Raw genomic sequence first — 21,748 nt, forward strand, 5'->3', positions numbered from 1 at the left:
AAGACTTTAAAGTATTTAAAATAAGCTTTACTCCTAGAATGATAACAGTTATTATATGGTACACATGATTAATTTATCCATCGTTTTTTATTTGTCAGAGAAAGTACAGGCATACCTCAGAATTGGTGTACGTTCAATTCCAGACCATTGCAATAAATGCAAATATCACAATAAAGCGTGTCAAATGACTTTTATGTTTTTCTAGTGTGTGTAAAAGTTATATTTATACTATACTGTAGTCTGTTAAGTATGCAATAGAATTAGGTCTAAAAAGCAATGCATATGCCTTGATTTTAAAAATACCTTATTGCTAAATAATTCCAACCATCATTTGAGCTTTCAGTGAGTTGTAATCACTGATCACAGATCACAATATAACAAATATAATACGGATTTAAAAAATTGAAATACTGTGAGAATTACCAAAATGTGACAGAGGCACAAAATGAGCAAATGCTGTTGGAAAAATGACACTGAGAGACTTGAGTGATGCAGGGTTGCCACAAGCCTTCAATCTGTGGAAAGAACAATATCTGCAAAGTGCAATAAAATGAGGTATGCCTGCATTTGTGAAATAGAAGCAGCCAATCACCAGAGAAAATGGGACATATTGTTTCTTTATTTATATAAATATTTTATTTATTTATTTATGAGAGACACACAGAGAGAGAGGCAGAGACATAGGCAGAGGGAGAAGCAGACTCCATGCGAGGACCCTGGCATGGGACTCGATCCCAGAACTCCAGGGTCACCCCTGAGCCAAAGGCAGACGCTCAACCGTTGAGCCACCCAGGCGTCCTGGGACATATTGTTTCTGAAGAAAACAGCCAGGCTTCTTAGTCATACTTTGCCCAGAAACTATTATTTTCTTTTTTTTTCCTTTTTTAAAAAAGAACTATTTATTTATTTATTTATTTATTTATTTATTTATTTATTTGAGAGAGAGAGAGAGAGATCACAAGTGGGAGGAGAGTCAAAGGGAGAGAAATTTCAAGGAGACTCCCGGGATCCCTGCGTGGCGCAGCGGTTTGGCGCCTGCCTTTAGCCCAGGGCGCGATCCTGGAGACATGGGATCGAATCCCACATGGGGCTCCCAGTGCATGGAGCCTGCTTCTCCCTCTGCCTGTGTCTTTGCCTCTCTATCTCTGTGTGACTATCATAAATAAGTAAAAATAAATAAATAAATAAAGTTCATGGTTCTTTTTTTTTAAAAAAAAAAAAAAGGAGACTCCCTGCTGAGCAAGAAACCTGACAGAGTTTGATCTCAGGACCCATGAGATCATGACCTACACCAAAATCACAAGTTGGACACTTAACCGAATGAGCCACCCAAGAAGCTATTATTTTCTATTTTTAAAAAATGATGAGAAAATTATCAGAGAAAAATATTTATATAAGATGAAGTTGTTATTTATAATTTGTGATCTGGTGAGAAAAGGTGATTTTAAGAAAGTTCCTTAGGTTGCTAATCAGAATGATGAGTGTGAAAATGTAAAATGAGAGAAGCTGAGCAAAATCAAAATAGGTATGCATAACAAGACAAAAACAGTTTAAGAAGAAAAGAAACATCAAGAAGAGTTTTTAATGAACAAAATGGGGTGTTAGATAAGACTTTTCCTATGGGTTCGGAGTTTCAGCAAAGACTTGAAAGTTAAGAGAACAAAATCGGAGTTAAGTTAGCCTCACATGCTTAAGTATTATAGTACACACAAACATCCTGAGATACTGTGAAATGGCTATATCTTTAAAATTGGCCTTCCAACAGAAAGCACTCATTGCTAAGTTATATACGGGAGGGCAAAAAATCTCATTTTTGAAAAAGACTAGAGACATAAGTTTTGGCTTAATAAGCCTCTGGTGCAGAGTAGAGAGATATGGGGAAAGTGTACAGAGAGTTTCACCTCCACCAATGATGGGGCAAAGGTACATATTTACCATGAAACAGTTATGGGTCCTCTGGGGGTAAACAAAACTGGGGTGTCTTAAAATGGGTTCTGCTCAAGATGACTGCCAGCATAGTTGGTGCCCCCCCCCCCAGATATATATTGTGTCATCCACTAGGGTCTGGATGAAAAGTGGTCATAAAGAATCAGTGAGGAAATATATCATCCATAACCCATAATTGTCTTAAGATCTCAGTGGAGAACCAATAAATGTGTCTCAATGTAAGAAAGAATTAGCTCTTGAAATTGTAGGCACATATAAAGGGTACCAGACACAAATTACAATGGCATTAGGTCAAGTCTTATTTTCAATAATGAAAATGTTAGCTATAGGACTACCTCTACCATCAGTAACAAATATGAGTTCTGGAATATGAATAAAGACCATAAGCATATTACATGAGATCCACGGTTTTCTGTTTTAAGTTTTATTACTGTGGGAAAATACACATAACAAAGTTTACCATATAAACCATTGTAAGGTGAATGATTCAGTGACATTTAGCAAATTCATAATGTGCAACCATAACACTATCTATTTCCAGAACATTTCATCACCCTAAAAGGAAGCACCTTATCTATTAAGTAGTTGTTCTCCATGTCCCCATCACCCCAGCTTCTGGCTACTACAAATCTGTTTTCTGTTTTTTAAGAATTTGCTGCTACTGTGTATTTCAGATAAATGGATTCATATGCACCCTTTTTGTCTAGCTTCTTTTACGAAGTGTTTTCATGGCCCTTCTATGTTGTAGCATGTATCAGAATTTCATTCCTTATACCTTATATGATATACTAAGTTCTATTTATATATTTATGAATTGCTGGACATTTGGGTTGTTTCTACCTTTTAGCTATTATGAATAGTGTAACTATATAACATGTTTGTACAAATATTTTGAGCATCTGCTTTCAATGCTACTTAGTACATACCTAGGAGTGTTTAATGGGACTTATGATAATTTTGTTAATTTGGGGGGGACCACCAAACTTTTTCACAGAAGTTATGCCAATTTACACTCTTACCACCAATGTATGACAGCCAATGCCTCTAGATCCTCATCAACATTTATTATTTTTTATGGTTTTGATTATACACATTCTAATGGGTATGAAGTGGTATATCATTGTGATTTTGATTTGCATTTCCCTAATGACTAATATTGTTGAGCATATTTTCATATGCTTGTTATTCACTTGAATATCTTTGAAGAAATGTCTGTTCATGTCCTTCGCTCATTTTGTAAATTGAGTTGTCTTTTTGTTGCTGAGTTGCATTGCATATATCTATTGTCTCTATGTAACGTATGATATATAGTTATATACATTTACTGTCTTGAAAATGTCATTTGATGAATAAAGGTTTTTTTTAAAGATTTTATTTATTTATTTTTTTGAGAGAGAGATCACAGCACGGGTGGGGGGTGTACAGAGGCAGAGGGAGAAGCAGACTCTGCACTGAGCAGGGAGCCTGAAGTGGGGCTCGATCCCAGGACCCTGAGATCATGACCTGAGCCAAAGGCAGACACTTAACAGACTGAGCCACTCAGGCACCCCAATTTTCCCTGATGCATAAAAGTTTTAATTTTGATAAAATCTAATTCATCTATTTTTTTCTTTTGTTGCTTGTGGTTTGGGGATCACATCTAAGGAAACATTGTCAAATCCAAATCAAGAAGATTTATCCCTATATTTTCTTGCAAGAATTGTATAGTTCTAACTCTTACATTTAGATATTTGATCCATGTTGAGTTAGATTTTGTATAAGATGTGAAATAAGGTTTAAACGGTTTTTGAATGTGTTTATACAGTTGTTCCAGCACTGTTTGTTGAAGGGACCATACTTCCCCCATTGAATGGTCTTGGCATCCTTTTTGAAAATTAATTGCTTATTAGTCAATGGATTGATTTTCAGATTTTCAATTCTATTTCATATGTCCATAGATCCTTATGTCAGTACCACACTGGTTTAATTACTGTAGATTTGTTACATATTTTGAAATCAGCACATGTGAGTTCTCCAACTTTATTCTTTTCCAAGATTAATCTAGTTAGCTGGTATCCCTTGTAATTCGACATGAATTTTAGGATCAGCTTTTCTATTTCTGTAAAAAGACCGTCTGCATTTCATAGGGATTACATTGAATCTGTAAGTTACTTTGACAAGTATTGTTATAACAACATTTGGTTTTCCAGCCCATGAACATGGGATGTCTTTCCGTTTATTTAGATCTTTAAATTTTCCAGCAATGATTTACAGTCTAAAGTGAACATGTCATTTACTTCCATGGTTAAACTTAAATTTATGCAGTTTAGTCTTTTGGATTCTATGATAAATGGAATGTTTTCTTAATTTTTCTTCAGACTGCACATTGCTACTATATAAAAGTACAAGTTATTTTTACATGTCTTATGTCCTGAAATTTTGTTGAGTTTGATTATTGATTCTAAGTTTATTGTGGATTCTTTAGGATTTTCTATACATAAAGATCATGTCATCTGCACATAGAGATAGTTTTGCTTCTTTTCCATTTTGGATGCCATTTATTTATTTATTTATTTATTTATTTATTTATTTAATGCCTAATCCTTTGTCTAGAACTTCAGTACAGCATCGAATAGAAGTGAGAGTGAGCATTCTTGTTTTGTTCCTGATCTGAGAGGAAAGCTTTCAGTCTTTCACCACAAAGTATGATGTTAGATGTGGGTTTTTCCACATACTGCCCTTATTATGTTGAGAAAGTTTACTTTTATTCTTAAGTTATTGAGTCTTTTTATTGTGAAAGAGTGTTGGATTTTGTCTAATGTTTTTCTGAGTCAATCAAGATGATTATGTGTTTTTTTCTTCATTGTGTTAATGCAGTACACGACATTTGGTCAGTTTTCATATATTGAACCACCTTTTGCATTCCTGGAAAAAAATCCCACTTGGTCTTTATGAATAATCTTTGGAATATGTTCTATATTCAGTTTGCTAGTAGCTTCTTTCTTTCTTTCTTTCTTTCTTTCTTTCTTTCTTTCTTTCTTTCTTTCTTTTTTTTCTAGTAGTTTCTTGAGGATTTTTGCATCTAGACACACAAAGAATATGTTTTACAATTTTCTTATCATGTCGTTGCCCAGCTTTGTTATCAAAGTAATGTTGGCCTCATAGAATGGTATAAATTGTTCCTTCCTCCATATTTTGAGAGAGTTGAGAACAATTGGTACTCCTCTTTGCCCCAGATTTATAGACATATAATTAACAAATAAAAATTGTATATATTTAAAGTGTGCAATGAGAGGCACAAGGCTGGCTCAGTCAGTGGAGCATGCACCTTTAGATCTTGAGGTTGTGAGTTTGAGCCCCATGTTTGGTGTAAAGATTACTTGAAGTGTGCAATGCAATGTTTTGATATACATATACACATTGTGAAATGATTACTAAAATCAAGCTAATTAACATTTCCATCATCTCACATAGTTACCTTTGTGTGTATGTGCATGTGCATGTGTCCGTGTATGTGTGGTGAGAATAGGAAAATCTCTCCTCTTTGCAAATTTCAAGTATGCAATACAGTTTTATTAATTATAGTCACCATGCTGTATATTGGATCTCCATAACTATTATACTTCTCTAAAGGTTTGGTAGAATTTACCAGTGCAGCTATCTGTTCTTGGACTTTTCCTCATGAAATATTTTATTTATCTTATGAATTCTTCACTTATTATAGGTCTTTTCAGATTTTTCTTTTCTTTTTTTTTTTTTTTTTAGATTTTTCTTTCTTTGTGATTGGTTTGGTAGTTTTCATGTTTCTAGAAATTTGTCCATTTCATTTAGGTTATCTTGTTTCCTGGCATACAATTGTTCATAGTATTCTCTTATACTTTGTTTTAAAATTTCAATAAGTCTAGGTATTAATGCCCTCACATTCATTTCTGATATTAGTAGTTTGAGACTTCTTGTTTTTTCTTAGTCTAACTAAAGTTTTGTCAACTTTGTTGCTTTTATCAAAAAGCATTAATTCTACTGATTTTTTTCTATTCTCTATTTTGTTTATCAATAACTCAGTATTTAGTATTTCCTAGGTAAAATTTACTTCTAACTACTCTTTTTCCATATGTGTGATTTTTAGTTTGCATTGAAAATGAAGGGTATAGATCCAGCAGAGTGCAACAGTGTTGTTAATTAAAGCTTCCAGAGCATTTGAAAATTTATGAGAAGAATTCTGGGATAAAGGGACTCACAGACAGAGGCGACCCAAAGTTTATATACACGTTATCCTTATATACTCTACCAACACTGTACACATAGGATGGGACTCCAAGCAACCCTGTAGAAGAGCAACTTCTGGAGAGGTACAAGGAATGGAGTAGATATTTTTGTAGTTGCCAATAGTTGGAGGAACACAGTTATGAGTTCAAGTCTTGCTAAATTAGAGGAGCTTGATAAGCAGCCAAGATTTCCATTAGAAACTCAGAAGGCTTACACTTCGAAACTAAGCACCATGTCCTACAATCATGTACTATGCCTAATAAAGAAGGGAAAGACTAAATTATTCCTGCCCTTAAAAGCCTAAAACCAAGTATTCAGATGATCAACATGATTTGCTGGTAATTGTACTGCCTACCATGACAAAATTTCATATTCTTTGAGGAAAATAACAATCCAGACTCAGTAGAACAAATACCTTGCAATTCTCAGTATATAAGCAAAATATCTAGACATATAAAGAAGTAGGAAAATGTGACACCCCCCCCAAAAAAAACCAAGATAATAGACAATGAAATCAACACCAATAACCCAGATATTGAAATCTGCAGACAAGGGCACTAAAATAGCTATTATAAACATGTTAATGTATGTATAAGAAAATGTGAACATAAAAAACAACAAGATGGTGAATTATAAAGTGATATGGTATCTTCAAATAGAAGTAAATGGAAATCTGAGAACTGAAAAATACAAAATCTGAAATAAAAAATCATTAAATGTAATTAATAGTAGATCTGACAATGCAGAAGAAAGGTTCAGGAAAGTTGAAGGCAGTAAAATTTTCCCAACTGAAGCACAGAGGGAAGAAAAAAATGAATGGAGCCTCAATAATTTGTGAGACAATATTATATCGTCTATCATACAATGAGGAAAAGACAGAAAATGGGGGAAACGGTGTTTTAAAATGATGGCTGAAAAATTAATCAAAAACATCACCCCCAAATCCATTAAGCTGAGTAAACTCTAGGCAGCATAAATGCCAAGAATGCTCCATTAAGCAAATCATATGAAGTTACAATAATAGAAACATAACGGGGAAACCTTTAGCAGCTAGGATGAAAAAAAAAAAAACACAATACATTGAAGGGAACAGTGAAGAGTATTTGACTTTCCTTCAGTGACCATAGAGAGCAGAAGACAACATCTTTAATGTGGGAAAAAAAAAGTTAAACTATGTCTTAATCTCCTATTGCTTGTGTAACAAATCTCCTATTGCTTGTGGCTAAAATAAATTTGTTATCATAGAATTCTGGAAGTCAAGTCCGAAATGGGTTTCACTGGACACAAATCAAGGTGTAACCCAGGCTGCATGGCTTCTAGATGTTCTATGAGGGTGTTTATTCCCTTGCTTTCTCCAGCTTTAAAAAGCTTCCTGTGTACATCGTTTCATGGTCCTTTTCTTTATCTTCAAAGCCAGCAGTATAGCATCTTCCAACCTCTTTCTGACTCTGACTCTCCTACCTTCCTCATATAAAGTCTCTTGTGATCACATTTGGTCCACATGAATGATCCAGTATAATTTCCCATTGAGATCTTTAACTTAATCATATCTGAAAAGTCTTTTTTACTATGTAGGGTAACTATTCACAAGTTTCACGCACTAAGGTATAGATATCTTTTGGGAGGGCACTATTTTGCCCACCGAAAATGAAAATCCAATGAAAATATTCTTCAGAAAGAAAGATGAAGACAGCAACAGGACCAAAATTTGAGGGAATTCATCTCTAGTTGCACTTCAGAACAAGGGCGTAAAAGTGACTAAAGCTGAGAAGAAATGATGTTGGATAAAAACCTGGCTCTGCAGGAAAGAATGAAGAGGATTAGGATATAAGGCAAATATAGAGGAAAATATAATAGTTTATTTTTCAAATATTTGTAAAAGAAAATAAAGACAAGGAAACTTCCAGTAGTGGCAGGATAAGCCATCATACAATTCTTCATGCAGATAATAGCTATAACAATCAGACAAAATTTATTTTAAGAAAAATGATTTGGAAATATTGGAGAATGAGCACGAGCAGGTTGAAACTGCTAAGGCTTACTCTTGAATAACTACTACTGCATAAAGAACTGCAAGTTTGTATATTCTTTTCCTGAAAGCACTAGCCAATTCCCAAACCCTGGTGTGGAAAAACTCAGCTACTGGCTAGAAGTGGCAGGTTACCGAATTGCCACCAACAAGGCAACTAGAAATTTAAGGTGGAAATTTTAAGGGGAAGAGAGCTATAAAGAGGCTGATGTCCAAACTGTGAATGCAAAATTTGCCCAAATATCCAGACTAATCTTAAAACTCGGCATACAGACATGTAGATAACCCTAGGGAATCTGCTGAAAAATCAGGCGGAATCCAGATGGTGGAAATTTATCTTCATATACAGAACTCTTCATGATCAGATTTGGGGCTTTGCTGTGATATTGACATATTGACATAGTACATCCTGTAATGCACACACACACACACACACACACAGAGCTTACATGATATAAAGTGGAGGACTTAATGACTTGAGATGTTGGAAGGGGGAAGTCAAAGTTAGAAGAACAACTGAAAATTTAGGGGGGAAACTCTAGAATCAAAGGAACACAGAGTGAGCAAAAATCTTGGAATATATCTGCCCAAGTTTTTTGATTATGAAATTACACAAAGAAGGCCATGATAGAGCAGCTGGAAGTCAAAAAATCTAAGCGATGATGTCAGTTGTTGTACGTCACTGGGAGAAAGATTTCGAATCTTGAGTCCATGCACGCTCAGTGCTTGGTAGAGTAGATAGAGTAATTTTCAGATGAAGATTCCAGTGCCACTACAATGTATAAACTACAGCGGCCAATTTTTGATCAAAAACTGCTTGACGTTCGGAGAAACAGGAAAGTGTGGAACAACCTCAGAAAATGAAGCAGTCAACAGAAACTGGCTCTGAGTTCAATCAAAAGTCAGGCTGAGCAGGGATGCTTGGGTGGCTCAGCAGTTGAGCATTTTCCTTCCGCTCAGGGTGTGATCCTGGAGTCCCAGGATCAAGTCCCACAGTGGGCTCCCTACATGAAGCCTGCTTCTCCCTCTGCCTATATCTCTGTCTCTCTCTGTGTGTGTCTTTCATGAATAAATAAATAAAATCTTTTTTAAAAAGAAGTCAGGATGAGCAGACAAAGCTAAGTAACAGAGCAACATTTTATGTAGTGTTGTGGCAGTGGATACATGACTCTATTCATTGTCAAAATTTATAGGACCATACACTACAAAGAGTAAAATTTGATGTATGCAAACCTAAAAAAAAATCAACCAGAATGTCACAGGGAAACCAGGACGGAATGCAGATTATGACAAATGAGTCTACCTGTATTACAAATGTATGACATTACTTCACTGAAATGACTGGGAAAACAGAGCTGACCTAAGGGTCTTTGCAAAATAGTTTTTTGATTGAATACTGTAAGGCTAAATTTAAACCAAATCATCTGTACATGAATCTTTTACTTTATTTGGTGAAGTTGTTTTTCAAAGGATATGGGTGGGCAATTATGAAACGGCTTTACACATATACTAGATTTGAATACATAAGTAAATATATTGTGGACAATGAAGGCTGAAAATATCAGCTAAAATATCTACAGATAGCAAGCAGGAAGAGCTAGAGTGAGCATGTGGCACCATAATACAGCTAGAGATATCAGTGGAATGTATGTGTATTTTATTATAAATACAAATACATGCATACATACATACATAAAGGCACATAGGCAGATAAATATAGCAATGTGTTTCTATACATGGGTTAGTCTACATAATATATGGTTCTGCCTACTAAAAGGTCCTTAGAAATACAGTGAAATTGCAACAGTCTGCCAGACACACATTTTAATTTCTAAATCATTTTCCAGTAAACAAGAACAACAACAAAAACAAAGAACAGGGCTCCTTGAAGAAAAGGCTGATTCAAGGGCTGAAGTAGGAAAATATGATGCGAGCCTGATGCATCTCAGAATTGCTGGAAGTGAGAAAGTGCTTAGAACACAAAGGATAGGGGCATGTCAAAAGAACACAGGAACCAAAGGGACACAGCTCTGAAAGAGCTCCTAAATAGAATAATTTGAGCAACAAATAAATATTAAGATTATCAGTTTATAACCCCCAGATGAAACAAGTACACATGAAACCATACTCACGTGAATGAATTATTGAATTAATAAAGGAAAAGGAACAAATCATTTTTATAGAAATATTCCAAGTAATAAATACACAAGAAATGCAGGGAATAGAAAATCACCATTAAAACAGTATAGTAATAATTGCTGAAAGGAAGAATCACAGGGAGATGTTAAAATTAGTTGGTGAAACCTAAAAGAGAAATAGAATATTTGCATAGCTTCCAACTATCTCATTCAGGAATGCTTTTACAAGTCATGTAACTTGAGGGTCAGTAAACTACAGTCCATGGGCCAGCTTATTTTTAGGTTTTTAATTTTTAAAAATAGTTATTTATTTAAACTTAAGCAGGCTCCACACACAGCACATAGCCCAACACAGGGCTTGATCTCATGACCCTGAGTTCATGACCTGAGCTGAAATCAACAGTTAGATGCTTAATCATCTGGACTTTTGTGTCTTGGGAGGTTTTTGATGACTGCTTCAATTTCCTCCCTGGTTATTGGCCTGTTCAGGTTTTCTATTTCTTTCTGTTCCAGGAAAAGATACCCATAATTTCTCAGGAAATGCAAATTAACACCATAGTTAGATATCACTACAAATCCACTAAAATGTCTATAATGAAAGACCAACAATACCAGTTGTTGGTGATGATATAGAGAAACTGGAACCTTAATACTTTTATAGTGAGAATGTATTATTTTTTTTTAGATTTTATTTATTCATGAGAGACACAAAGAGAGAGAGAGAGAGAGGCAGAGACATAGGCAGAGGGAGAAGCAGCCTCCATGCAGGGAATCTGACATGGGACTCGATCCCAGGACCCCAGGATCAGGCCCTGGGCTGAAGGCAGGCGCTAAACTGCTGAGCCACCCAGGCATCCCCCTTTTTTTTTGAGTAAAAGGAGAGAAGTTTATTAAGATACAGAGAAAGGTCTCAGAAGTGATAGGGGTCCCAAAAGAGTTGCCTAAAGTGAGAATGTAGAATGTACAGCCACTTTTGAAAAGTTTGGCAGCTACTTAAAAGTCAAACATACACTTACCATAGAACCCAGAAATTCGATTATATATATAACCAAAATAAAAGGAAATCAAATATTATGCAAATGTTGCTTTATTGGTGGTAAAAAATCTGGAAACTACCCAGTGACTGACTAAAAGTGATTGCCTGAAAGCACATAGCTACTAAGTGGTGTTGCTGAGTTTTGAACCTAGGAAGTTTCATTCTAGAATCTAAACACTTAACCACTCTACTGTGTCTCACATTTGACAGTATGTCTGTGTTAAGGGTATAAAGTTCTCTCCATTATAAAGAAGAGGAACAGCTACATGGGTAAAAATTAATCGGAAGGAACACTGAAATCCAAAACTCAAAGCACACTAAAGTGAAATGATCAGCAAGGAGGTACCAGCATGATCATGGTATTTACCGTTCTAGGTATAAAGCAAAAGGCTTAGTTAAAACATAAAGAGGTTACTACCAAAGTCAACCAGGAGAACTTAGCTCTCTCCTTTGGAAGAAACTAAAACAAAACAAAACTATAAACCGCTTTGGAAAGAAGTTTCAAAAGTAGTGCAAGATGTATTTCAAATTATAGGCCAGAAAAAAAAATTATAGGTCAGGTTCAAATCAGGACATTCAGCATTAGTCTAAGATGATTTAATAATTGAGAGCAGAACTATTAGTTTTCATTTTTATATTCCAAACCCTCTTTAAATAGGCAGTCTTCCATATTCAAAGAATACTGAAGGGATCTAGAAAGTAAATATATCAGAGAAAGAGGGAAAATACTTGGCAACTGCCTACTTTTTATAGATTTAGAAATGGCCCAAGTTGTTAATTAGGGCTGAAAAGATGTTGTCAAAGAAGGGAGGGGGCTACACCTGAAAAGCATTTGCCTTCCTCTCCATGCCTCCTCAAAGATTTGACTGGCCTTTCATTTTCCTGGCTCAATAAAGAATGGCTTAAGAGGTCAGAGATATTGCGTGCCAACCAAGAGACAGAACACATAGAATACAGAAAATTTGTGATGATATGCTGCATGCTTACAAAATATCTTCCTTTATCGGGGACAGCATTACTGACTTAAGGCTGATGCCCCTGAACTTGGATTCCCCAACTTGGACTGCCCTACCTTGCTGAGTGGCTAAGGCTTTGGCTGACACCTGCCAGACACCCATCTATGCCAAGTTCCCAATATTAGCATCTCTTGAGAGCTATATTTGGTTCTATTCACTTTCCTCTTGCCTTTAATAAATTGAAAAGTAGTTTGGACCACTTTAAAACAATTGAGTTCCACACTGTGATTTTATTTTTATTTATTTTTTTAGAGTAAATGTTATTTATTGCTTATATACATTTTTATTTTTTTATAATAAATTTATTTTTTATTGGTGTTCAATTTGCCAACATACAGAATAACACCCAGTGCTCATCCCGTCAAGTGCCCCCGTCAGTGCCCGTCACCCATTCATCCCCACCCCCTGCCTTCCTCCCCTTCCACCACCCCTAGTTCGTTTCCCAGAGTTAGGAGTCTTTATGTTCTGTCTCCCTTCCTGTTATTTCCCACACATTTCTTCTCCCTTCCTTTCTATTCCCTTTCACTATTATTTATATTCCCCAAATGAATGAGACAATATAATGTTTGTCCTTCTCCGATTGACTTATTTCACTCAGCATAATACCCTCCAGTTCCATCGACGCTGAAGCGAATGGTGGGTATTTGTCATTTCTAACACTGTGATTTTAGACAATTGCATTTTTCTCTTGTCAAACAGAAATGATATTACTTTTAGGCAGTTTTATTTATACTCCAACTTCCATTAATAACTTTACTTAGCTGTACTTGTTTCATGTAAGTTTTTGGTTTTGATCGCCTACGTAAAATGAATGATTAAGCTTATCAGTCCATCAGAAATTTAAGCTATTTGGTTAGGCATTGGAAGTTACAAAAGCCATTATCTTTTGGAGACAGGATACTTGATGGTGTTTCAATAAGTGGTTTAGAGAGAGCAGAATTCCTGGTTTACATTGGTATGTTTGTACAGTACATACATCTGTGCCTTTGAGAATAAAGGAATAGGACAGAGAGAGCTGAATAGACATAAACAATGATTCAATGTATTAACATGCTATCAAGAAAGCACCATTTTTTATTAGCCATATACCAACTATCCAAGTAGCTGATAAAAAAAAAACTTTTAAGGAAGTCTGATGAATTATTTTTTTAAGATTTTACTTGAAGTCTGATGAATTATTGATATGAAATATCTCCTCCTATATCAAGTCTCATATGGATTTTAAAGTGTGTCTCCAGAGCTAATTTTGGCATATTTCTATTATTTATTGTTTCTGCTGATTTTTACTCATGTAGCCTCTTCTTCTTTTGTACCTGATTATTTTTTTTTTCTGGCTACTATGTTTGAAGAAACAGTCTTTAACCAGAACAGATTTGCATTTGCTTCTGCTGGGTGCCTATTGACATTAGCAATTTGACATTATCTCAATCCAATTTTAGAAATAAGATATCCTGCCTACTCATCAGTGGGTTCTGGACTTTATCTCTCTAACTCTGCAAGTTATTTAAAATTTTTACTCATCTTCTCAGACTCTCAGTTGCCTCCTCTGGAATCACACCAAACCCTGATAATCAACTAGTGAGTGTTTTAAGTTCTACAGGCCGTAAGTCTCTGATGTAGCCACATAACACTACTGCTGTAGCATGCAATACATAAATAAATAAATGGGTCTATGTTCTAATAAAACTTTACATACAAAAATAGGAGGTGGGCTGGATATGGCCTGTAGGTCATAGTTTGCCAATCCTGTCATAAAAGTAAAATGGCTTCATATATGTCCAGCTGCCTCCAAAGCTCCCATACTATCCCAAATTTTAGCACAGTGATTTTATGCTATCTCATTAGCTTCCAAATACCTCTGAGCAGATGATTTTTTTTTATTTTAATCAGCTATCCCAGTTGTTTTAGACAGGATAATTAGTCCAAAGTACTTCACTCACATTTACTTGAAATGCAAATACTGCCTATAGGATTTTGGATCAAGAAAACTCCATGAAAGGAAAATACATTAATTCTAAGAAAACTTAGAATTTCTACTGGTTAGAACTGAGTGAACTAATTATACTTTGTCAGACGTATATTTGTATTGAAATCTCTAAGGGCTCAAAGCATCCCCACCAAGATCAGGAACAAGGCAAAGATGTTTGCCCTAACCACTCCTATTTAACATTATACTAAAAGTACTAGCTAATGCAATAAGATGAGAAAAGGAAATACAAAAGGTATATGGACTGTGAAGGGAGATATAAAACTATCTTTATTCACAGATGACATAATTATCTATGTAGAAAATATGCAAGAATCAACACCAAATGTCCTGGAACTAAAAAACAATTATAGAAAGGATGCAGGATACAAGATTAATGTATAAAAGTTGGCTGCTTTCCTATATACCAGCAATGAATAAGTAGATTTGAAAATAAAACACAATACCAGACATTAGCATACCCAAAATGAAATACTTAAGTATAAATCTAACAAATTTGTACAAGACCTATACAAGGAAAATTTTAAACTCTTATAAATTAGATCAAAAAAATAAATGGAAAAAAAATAATAAACGGAGAGCTACTCCATGCTCATAAATAGAAAGACTCAATATTGTCAAGATGTCTGCTCTTCCCAATCTGATTTACAGAGTGAATGTAATCCCAATCAAAGTTATTTTGTGGATATAGACAAACTCATTGTAAGTTTAAATGGGGAGACAAAGATCCAGAATAGACAAAACAATATTGCAAAAAGCAAAGTTGGGGGAGTGACACTACCCAACTTCAAAACTTACTATAAAGCTATAGTAATCAGGATAATATAGTGTTGCTAAAAGAATAGACAAAAGATAAATGAAACAGAATAAAAAGCCCAAAAATATAGCCACATAAATACAGTCGACAAAGAAGCAAAATCAATACAATGGAGAAAAAAAATAGTATTTTCAACAAATGGACATCCACATGCAAAAACAATCAGACAAAGATCTTACACACTTCACAAAAATTAACCTAAAATGGACACAGGCCTAAATGTAAAATATAAAACTATAAAATTCGAGGAAGATAACTTAGGGAAAAGCCTAGATGACCTTGGGTATGGCAAAGGGTTTTTAGATACAACACCGAAGGCAATACTCATGAAAGAAAGAGTTAATAAGTTGGAATTCATTAAAATTAAAAATTTCTCCTATGTGAATGACAATGTCAGGAGAAAGAGAAGACCAGTCAAAGACTGTAAGAAAATATTTGCAACAGACTTCTGATAAAGGACTGTTATCCAAAATATACAAAGAACTCTTAAAACTCAAAATAAAAAAAAATTAAATGTGCAGACATAAACAGATACCTCATCAAAGAAAATATACAGATGGAAAATAAGTATATGGAAAGATTCTCCACATCATATGTTATTAGGAAATTGCAATTAAAACAATGAGGTATCACTACACACCTTTTAAAATGGCCAAAATCTAGACCCTGAGAACACCAAATGGTGATGAGGATGTAGAACAACAGGAATGCTCATTTATTTCTTATGGAAATGCAAAGTCACTTTGGAAGACAATTCAGTGATTTCTTGCAAAATAAACATACTCTTGGGATGCCTGGGTGCCTCAGTGGGTTAAGCAGCTGATCCTTGATTTCAGCTCAGGTCATGATCTCAGGGTGGTAAGATGGAGCCCCAAGTCAGGCTCCATGCTGGGCATGAAGCCTGCTTAAGATTCTCTCTCTCTGTCCCTCCTGCCCCCCTCTCTAAAAAAAAAAGAAAGAAACAAAAGAAACAAAAACTAACTAAACATACTCTTTGCATACCACCCAGCAATCATGCTCCTTGGTACTTACCCAAAGGAATTAAAAACTTATTTCTACACAAACACTTGTACATGGATGTTTATAGCAGCTTTATTTATAATCCCCCAAATTTGGAAGCAATCAGGGTGTCCTTCAGTAAGTAAATGGTTACATAAACTATGGTACATTCAGAAAATGGAATATTATTCAGCACTAAAAAAGCAATGAGCTATTAAGCCACTAAAACATGTGGGAGAAATTCAAATGCATATTAGTAAGTGAAGAAGCCAATCTAAAAAGTCCATTCCAACAATATGACATTCTTAAAAGGTAGAACTATGAATTCAATAAAAATACCTGTGGTTTCCAGAGGTTGTTGAGGGTGAGGAGAATGAATAGGGAGAACACAGAGGATTCCTGAGGCAGTGGAAATGCTAAATATGATACTGTAATGATAGATACATTGCATTATACATTTCTCTAGTCCCATAGAATATACAACAAGAAGGGTGAATCCTAATGTGAAATATAGACTTTGGGCAATGTATGATGTTTGTTACATGTTGTAACAATGTACCCCTCTAGTGTGGGATATTGATAATAGGGAGGCTATGCTATAGGGGCAGGATGTATATAGGAAATCTCTCCATCTTCCTCTTAATTTTGCTGTGAACCTAAATATACTCTAAAATTGTCTTTGAAGAAATATAAATACAAAAATAAAAATTAAAAATTCTTTGGTGAAAAAGCATCCTCTAAGGGGTTATTTCCCCCCTGGGGTTAATTATCAGAAGCCTAGAAATTGTCTTTTATATTCATGAGTATGAAATATTGAATATTTATCGAGCAATTTTATGTTTTCAATTTGATTAACACCTAAAACTGCAAACTTGAAATATTTTAATTTCATTATCCAAAGAAAGACATAATGAGGATGATCCTGATCTCTGAGAAAGCCCTCCCAACCCATTTTTCTCTATTGTCACTGGTTACACTGTACAGAATTTGCCATATGTGAATAGGGTGGCATGTTATATTGACTCCTTAAAAACACAACAGATTTCTTAACCAGGTTACTCATCATAAATAGCTGGGAATCCAGGGTTCCTTTTAAATCTTAACAATCACAGTGGCATGGTTCAATTAGCAATAATACTATCTTGAAAACTTAATAGTCTTCTTACCTATTATATAGTCAGTTTCATGTGCCAAAAACATTAACAACAGTTCTGTTCAAGACATGTTTTCTTGAAATATTTTATTTATTGGATTTAATACTTTCATTTAAATCTTTTTAATTTAAATTCAATTTAATTAACATATAGGGCATTATTAGTTTCAGATGTAGAATTTAGTAATTCATCAGTTGCATACAATACCCAGTGCTCATTCCATCATATGCCCTCCTTAATGCCCATCACCCAGTTACCCTGTCCCTTCACCTACCTCCCCTTCAGCAACCCTCAGTTTGTTCCCTAGAGTTAAGAGTCTCTTATGGCTTGTCTCCCTCTGTTTTCCTCTTTTTATTTTCCTTCCCTTCCCCTCTGTTCATCTGTTTTCTTTCTTAAATTCCACATGTGAGTGAAATCATATGGTATTTGTCATTCTCTGACTGATTTATTTTGCTTAACATATCAACACCCAAAAAACAACAAAAATCCAGTCAAGAAACACTTCCATTTTTATATCTCAAATTAATGGCCAGTTACTTAAACCAAGGAGGTTCAGAATGAGAGCTACTCTCTTAGACATTTCTCCTGGAGTCATTACTCCCAATGTAAAAGATTCATTGAACATAACAGTCTTAATTTGACCTTTGCTTTGAAACACCTATATCCATTTGTTTGGTTTAACAATAGGTATGGAGGCTTATTCTTAAGTGGCTCTCTGTTTCAAGGATCAGTTTCACTTGAACTTGAGTCCTTCAAAGTCTCTCTTAATTTTATCCCTTATTGTTTATCTTCCAAGAAGCAGTTACTTTTTCCAACATTGTAATATCCCTAATCTCTAACTTGATTCTTTTTTTTCTGAACTCATTTTTTTCTTGTCAAATGTTGCCAAAAGCAACTAACTCCTGCCACTATCATTCTGCTTTCCAACCTCTTCTGAAGCTACAAGTTCATTGGGTATATGAGCTGCATTCCAATATTTAACAGAAGGCTTATTTGGCAAAAGTTTTGTCAATATATTATCATTTTTCCAGCCTCAGGTAGTAGCTTTCTCTTCCAAACATTACTGAACTTCAAAGCTAATGGTATTTATTATAGGGGATTTTTCGTTGTTGTTGTTATGGTGCTCTACTTCTGGTATCATCATTTGTATCAGTCAGCAAAGACTGGATTATGCTATAAAGAGCAAACAACCCCCAACCGTCAGTGCCTTAAAAAGAACAAGGAGCATTTCTTGTCTCACTACTTGCCCATTTTGTGTTCACAGGAGTCTCTGCTTCACATCATTTCCACGCAAGGGTGCAGGTTGATGGAGGCTCCACCAGCATAAATGTTACTGGTAGCTGTAGCAGGAAGTGGTAAAACAGAGAATTGATCACAAGCTCTTAAAGGCTTCCACACAGAAGTTACACACATCACTTATACCTACATTTCATTGGCCAAAGCAAATGGCTAAGTTTAAAGAAAGTAGGGAAGTGCTCTTGTGGACCCCAAAGGACAGGAGAAGCAGACAAATAGTGAGCATCCCTAGCATCTGCCATAAAGGAAAGGTCCTTAGAGATCATCTAGTTGAATTTCATCATTTGATACTTGAAACACGTGAGACCCATAAAAGACGAATTGCTTTTTCACATACATAATACTGGCTTAAGTTCTGGACCAGAAACAGTCTCCTGAATACTATTCCCATCTTTCTACTATGTGGTTTTATTGGAGCTGATTCTTACCAGTCTCTCATATGATACTCTAACTTTTAAGACCTTGATACTTCAGTTTTCACGTACAGCTAACATATGAAAATGAGGGGCAGCCCGGGTGGCTCAGCAGTCTAGTGCTGCCTTCAGCCCAGGGCCTGATCCTGGAGACCGGGGATCAAGTCCCACGTCGGGCTCCCTGCATGGAGCCTGCTTCTCCCTCTGCCTGTGTCTCTGCCTCTCTCTCTCTCTCTCTTTCTCTCTCTCTGTGTGTGTGTGTGTGTGTGTGTCTCATGAATAAATAAATAAAATCTTAAAAAAAAGAAAATGAGTTAAAATTAATATATGGCACAAGTAAGTTTACAAGTTTATACATCACTAACAAAACTGAATTATATAACTCTATATCAATGACATTAGAGTCATAACATATTAGTGGTTGAAAGTTTTTTTATCTATAGCCAATGATAAACCCGAAATAAAAAATCTTTATAAGCAGAGAGCAGCTTATTACATTGAAGACTTTCTTATTTAGAAAAATATATATAAAATATTCAACCAAATTCACCTTTCAAAAATAAGAAGAGCCAAAATATCTATATATTAAATATATATAATCTAACTTAAAAGATTTTTTTATTTAAAGGCTTTTCTTCATGTGTCCTCAACCATTCTGAATTCTGTATTTCTATAGTAGCACACTAGTATAATATATCAGACTCAAGGAAATAGGAAAATTTATAATGTTCACTTGATCTAAAGTAAATTGTATGAAACCTAGGCTATTAGATTCCAAACTTTTAATCAATAGAGCCATATAGTTTATGTCCTCCATATATATTTTGTGAGCTTTTACTTTTGATTGTGTTATTAATACATTGATATAATGAAATATTTTGAAAATGATTTCAAGGTTAAAGCAAAATAGCAGGAAATATTACCTATCCTACCAACATGCTTTTCTTTTTTTTATTTAAATTCAATTAACTAGCATATAGGGCATTATTAATTTCAGAGGTAGAATGTAGTAATTCATCAATTGCATATCACACCCAGTGCTTATTACATCACATGCCCTCATTAATGCCTGTCACACAATTACCCCATCCTCCCAAACCCCTCCCCTCCAGCAACCCTCAGTTTGCTTTCTATGATTAAGAATCTCTTGGGATGCCTGGGTGGCTCAGCGGTTGAGCCCCTGCTTTCGGCCCGAGTCGTGATCCTGGAATCCCAGGATTGAGTCCCACATCGGGCTCCCTGCAAGGGGCCTGCTTCTCCCTCTGTCAGTGTCTCTGCCTCTCTCTGTGTCTCTCATGAATAAATAAATAAAAATCTTTTTAAAAATCTCGTATGGTTTGTCTCCCTCTCTAATTTGGTATTTTATTTTTCCCTCCTTTCCCCTATGATCCTCTGTTTTGTCTTAAATTCCACATATGAGTGAAATCATATGATAATTGTTTTCCTCTGATTGACATGTTTCACTTAGCATAATACCCTCTAGTTCCATCTATGTCTTTGCAAATGGCAAGAGGTCCCTTTTTATGGCTGAGTAATATTCCATTGTATATATTCACCACATATTCTTTATACATTCATCTGTCGATGGACATCTGGGCCCTTTATGTAACTTGGATATAGTGGATATTGCTGCTATAAACATCAGGGTGTGGGTCTTCGGATCACTACATCTGTATCTTTGGGGTAAATACCCAGTAGTGCAATTGCTGGGTCATAGGGTAGCTCTATTTTTAACTTTTTGAGGAACCTCTATACTATTTTCCAGAGAGTACCAGCTTTCATTCCCACCAACAGTGTAAGAGGGTTCCCCTTTCTCACCAACATCTCTCATTTCCTGTCTTATTAATTTTAGCCTTTCTGACAGATGTGAGGTGGTACTTCATTGTGGTTTTGATTTTTATTTCCCTGATATCAAGTGATATTGAGCATTTTTTTAATGTGTCTGTTGGCCATTCCAATATGCATTTCTAAAGAAGGTGCCTTATACCACCTACTGCTTATGCAGTTTTACATTGTGTGACCTTTTCATATTTTATAGCAAATTGGGTAGATTCACATTGGGCAGTGTACAAAATGTATCCAATCCATAGGCTTGCTAGCAATTTGTGACTTATAATGTGGTTAAAAAACAAAACCAGAATATGACTTTGTCTACTCAGTCACCAGTGAGGTATTTATGTGAAGTCATAAGGATCTAGTACCTGATGTGGGAGGGGGTGTTGAAGTTGAGAGTGTGCCAACTAAAGCCATGTTGAAGGCAAAATAATGAAGGAATAGTGAAGAAAGATCATAGAGAGTATGGAAGTCAGGCAAAGAAGAGAAGGGGTAAGAAGAAAAAAGGGAGTGAAAGTAAAAATCTCTGGTGTAACTACCTTGATTTCTTGACCAGTTTTCAGTTGTAGTCTCCATATACCATGAACTCTGTCTTGAAATTTGATTCAATTTTTCTCCGGTTTGTACTTAATATAATCTGAACAATAGATTAATCTGAACAATAAAGCAATATCTCATTTTTTTCAAAGGTTAAAGATCTTCTGTTCCTAAATATAAAAATGAAGTAGAATATTAAAACGATAAAATAAAAAATACAACCTTTACTTTGAGAAAAATATACTTTAAAATTAGTTTTGGTGGGCAACTTGGGTGGCTCAGCAGTTTAGCGCCGCCTTCA

At 35.2% G+C, this 21,748-nt stretch overlaps 1 long non-coding RNA gene across 1 annotated transcript in view; it reads right to left on the reverse strand.

Moving 5' to 3' along the window:
* LOC121482394 overlaps positions 1-16,642 on the reverse strand; it is an 84,293-nt gene extending 67,651 nt beyond the window's left edge. The window contains exon 1 of the long non-coding RNA XR_005985599.1: positions 16,554-16,642. This is a non-coding gene — a long non-coding RNA (uncharacterized LOC121482394). The remainder of the gene's footprint in view (positions 1-16,553) is intronic.
* Positions 16,643-21,748: the final 5,106 nt, after the last annotated feature.

This window comes from Vulpes lagopus, chromosome X, assembly GCF_018345385.1.
Source record: "Vulpes lagopus strain Blue_001 chromosome X, ASM1834538v1, whole genome shotgun sequence".
In the NCBI taxonomy this organism is placed as follows: Eukaryota; Metazoa; Chordata; class Mammalia; order Carnivora; family Canidae; genus Vulpes; species Vulpes lagopus.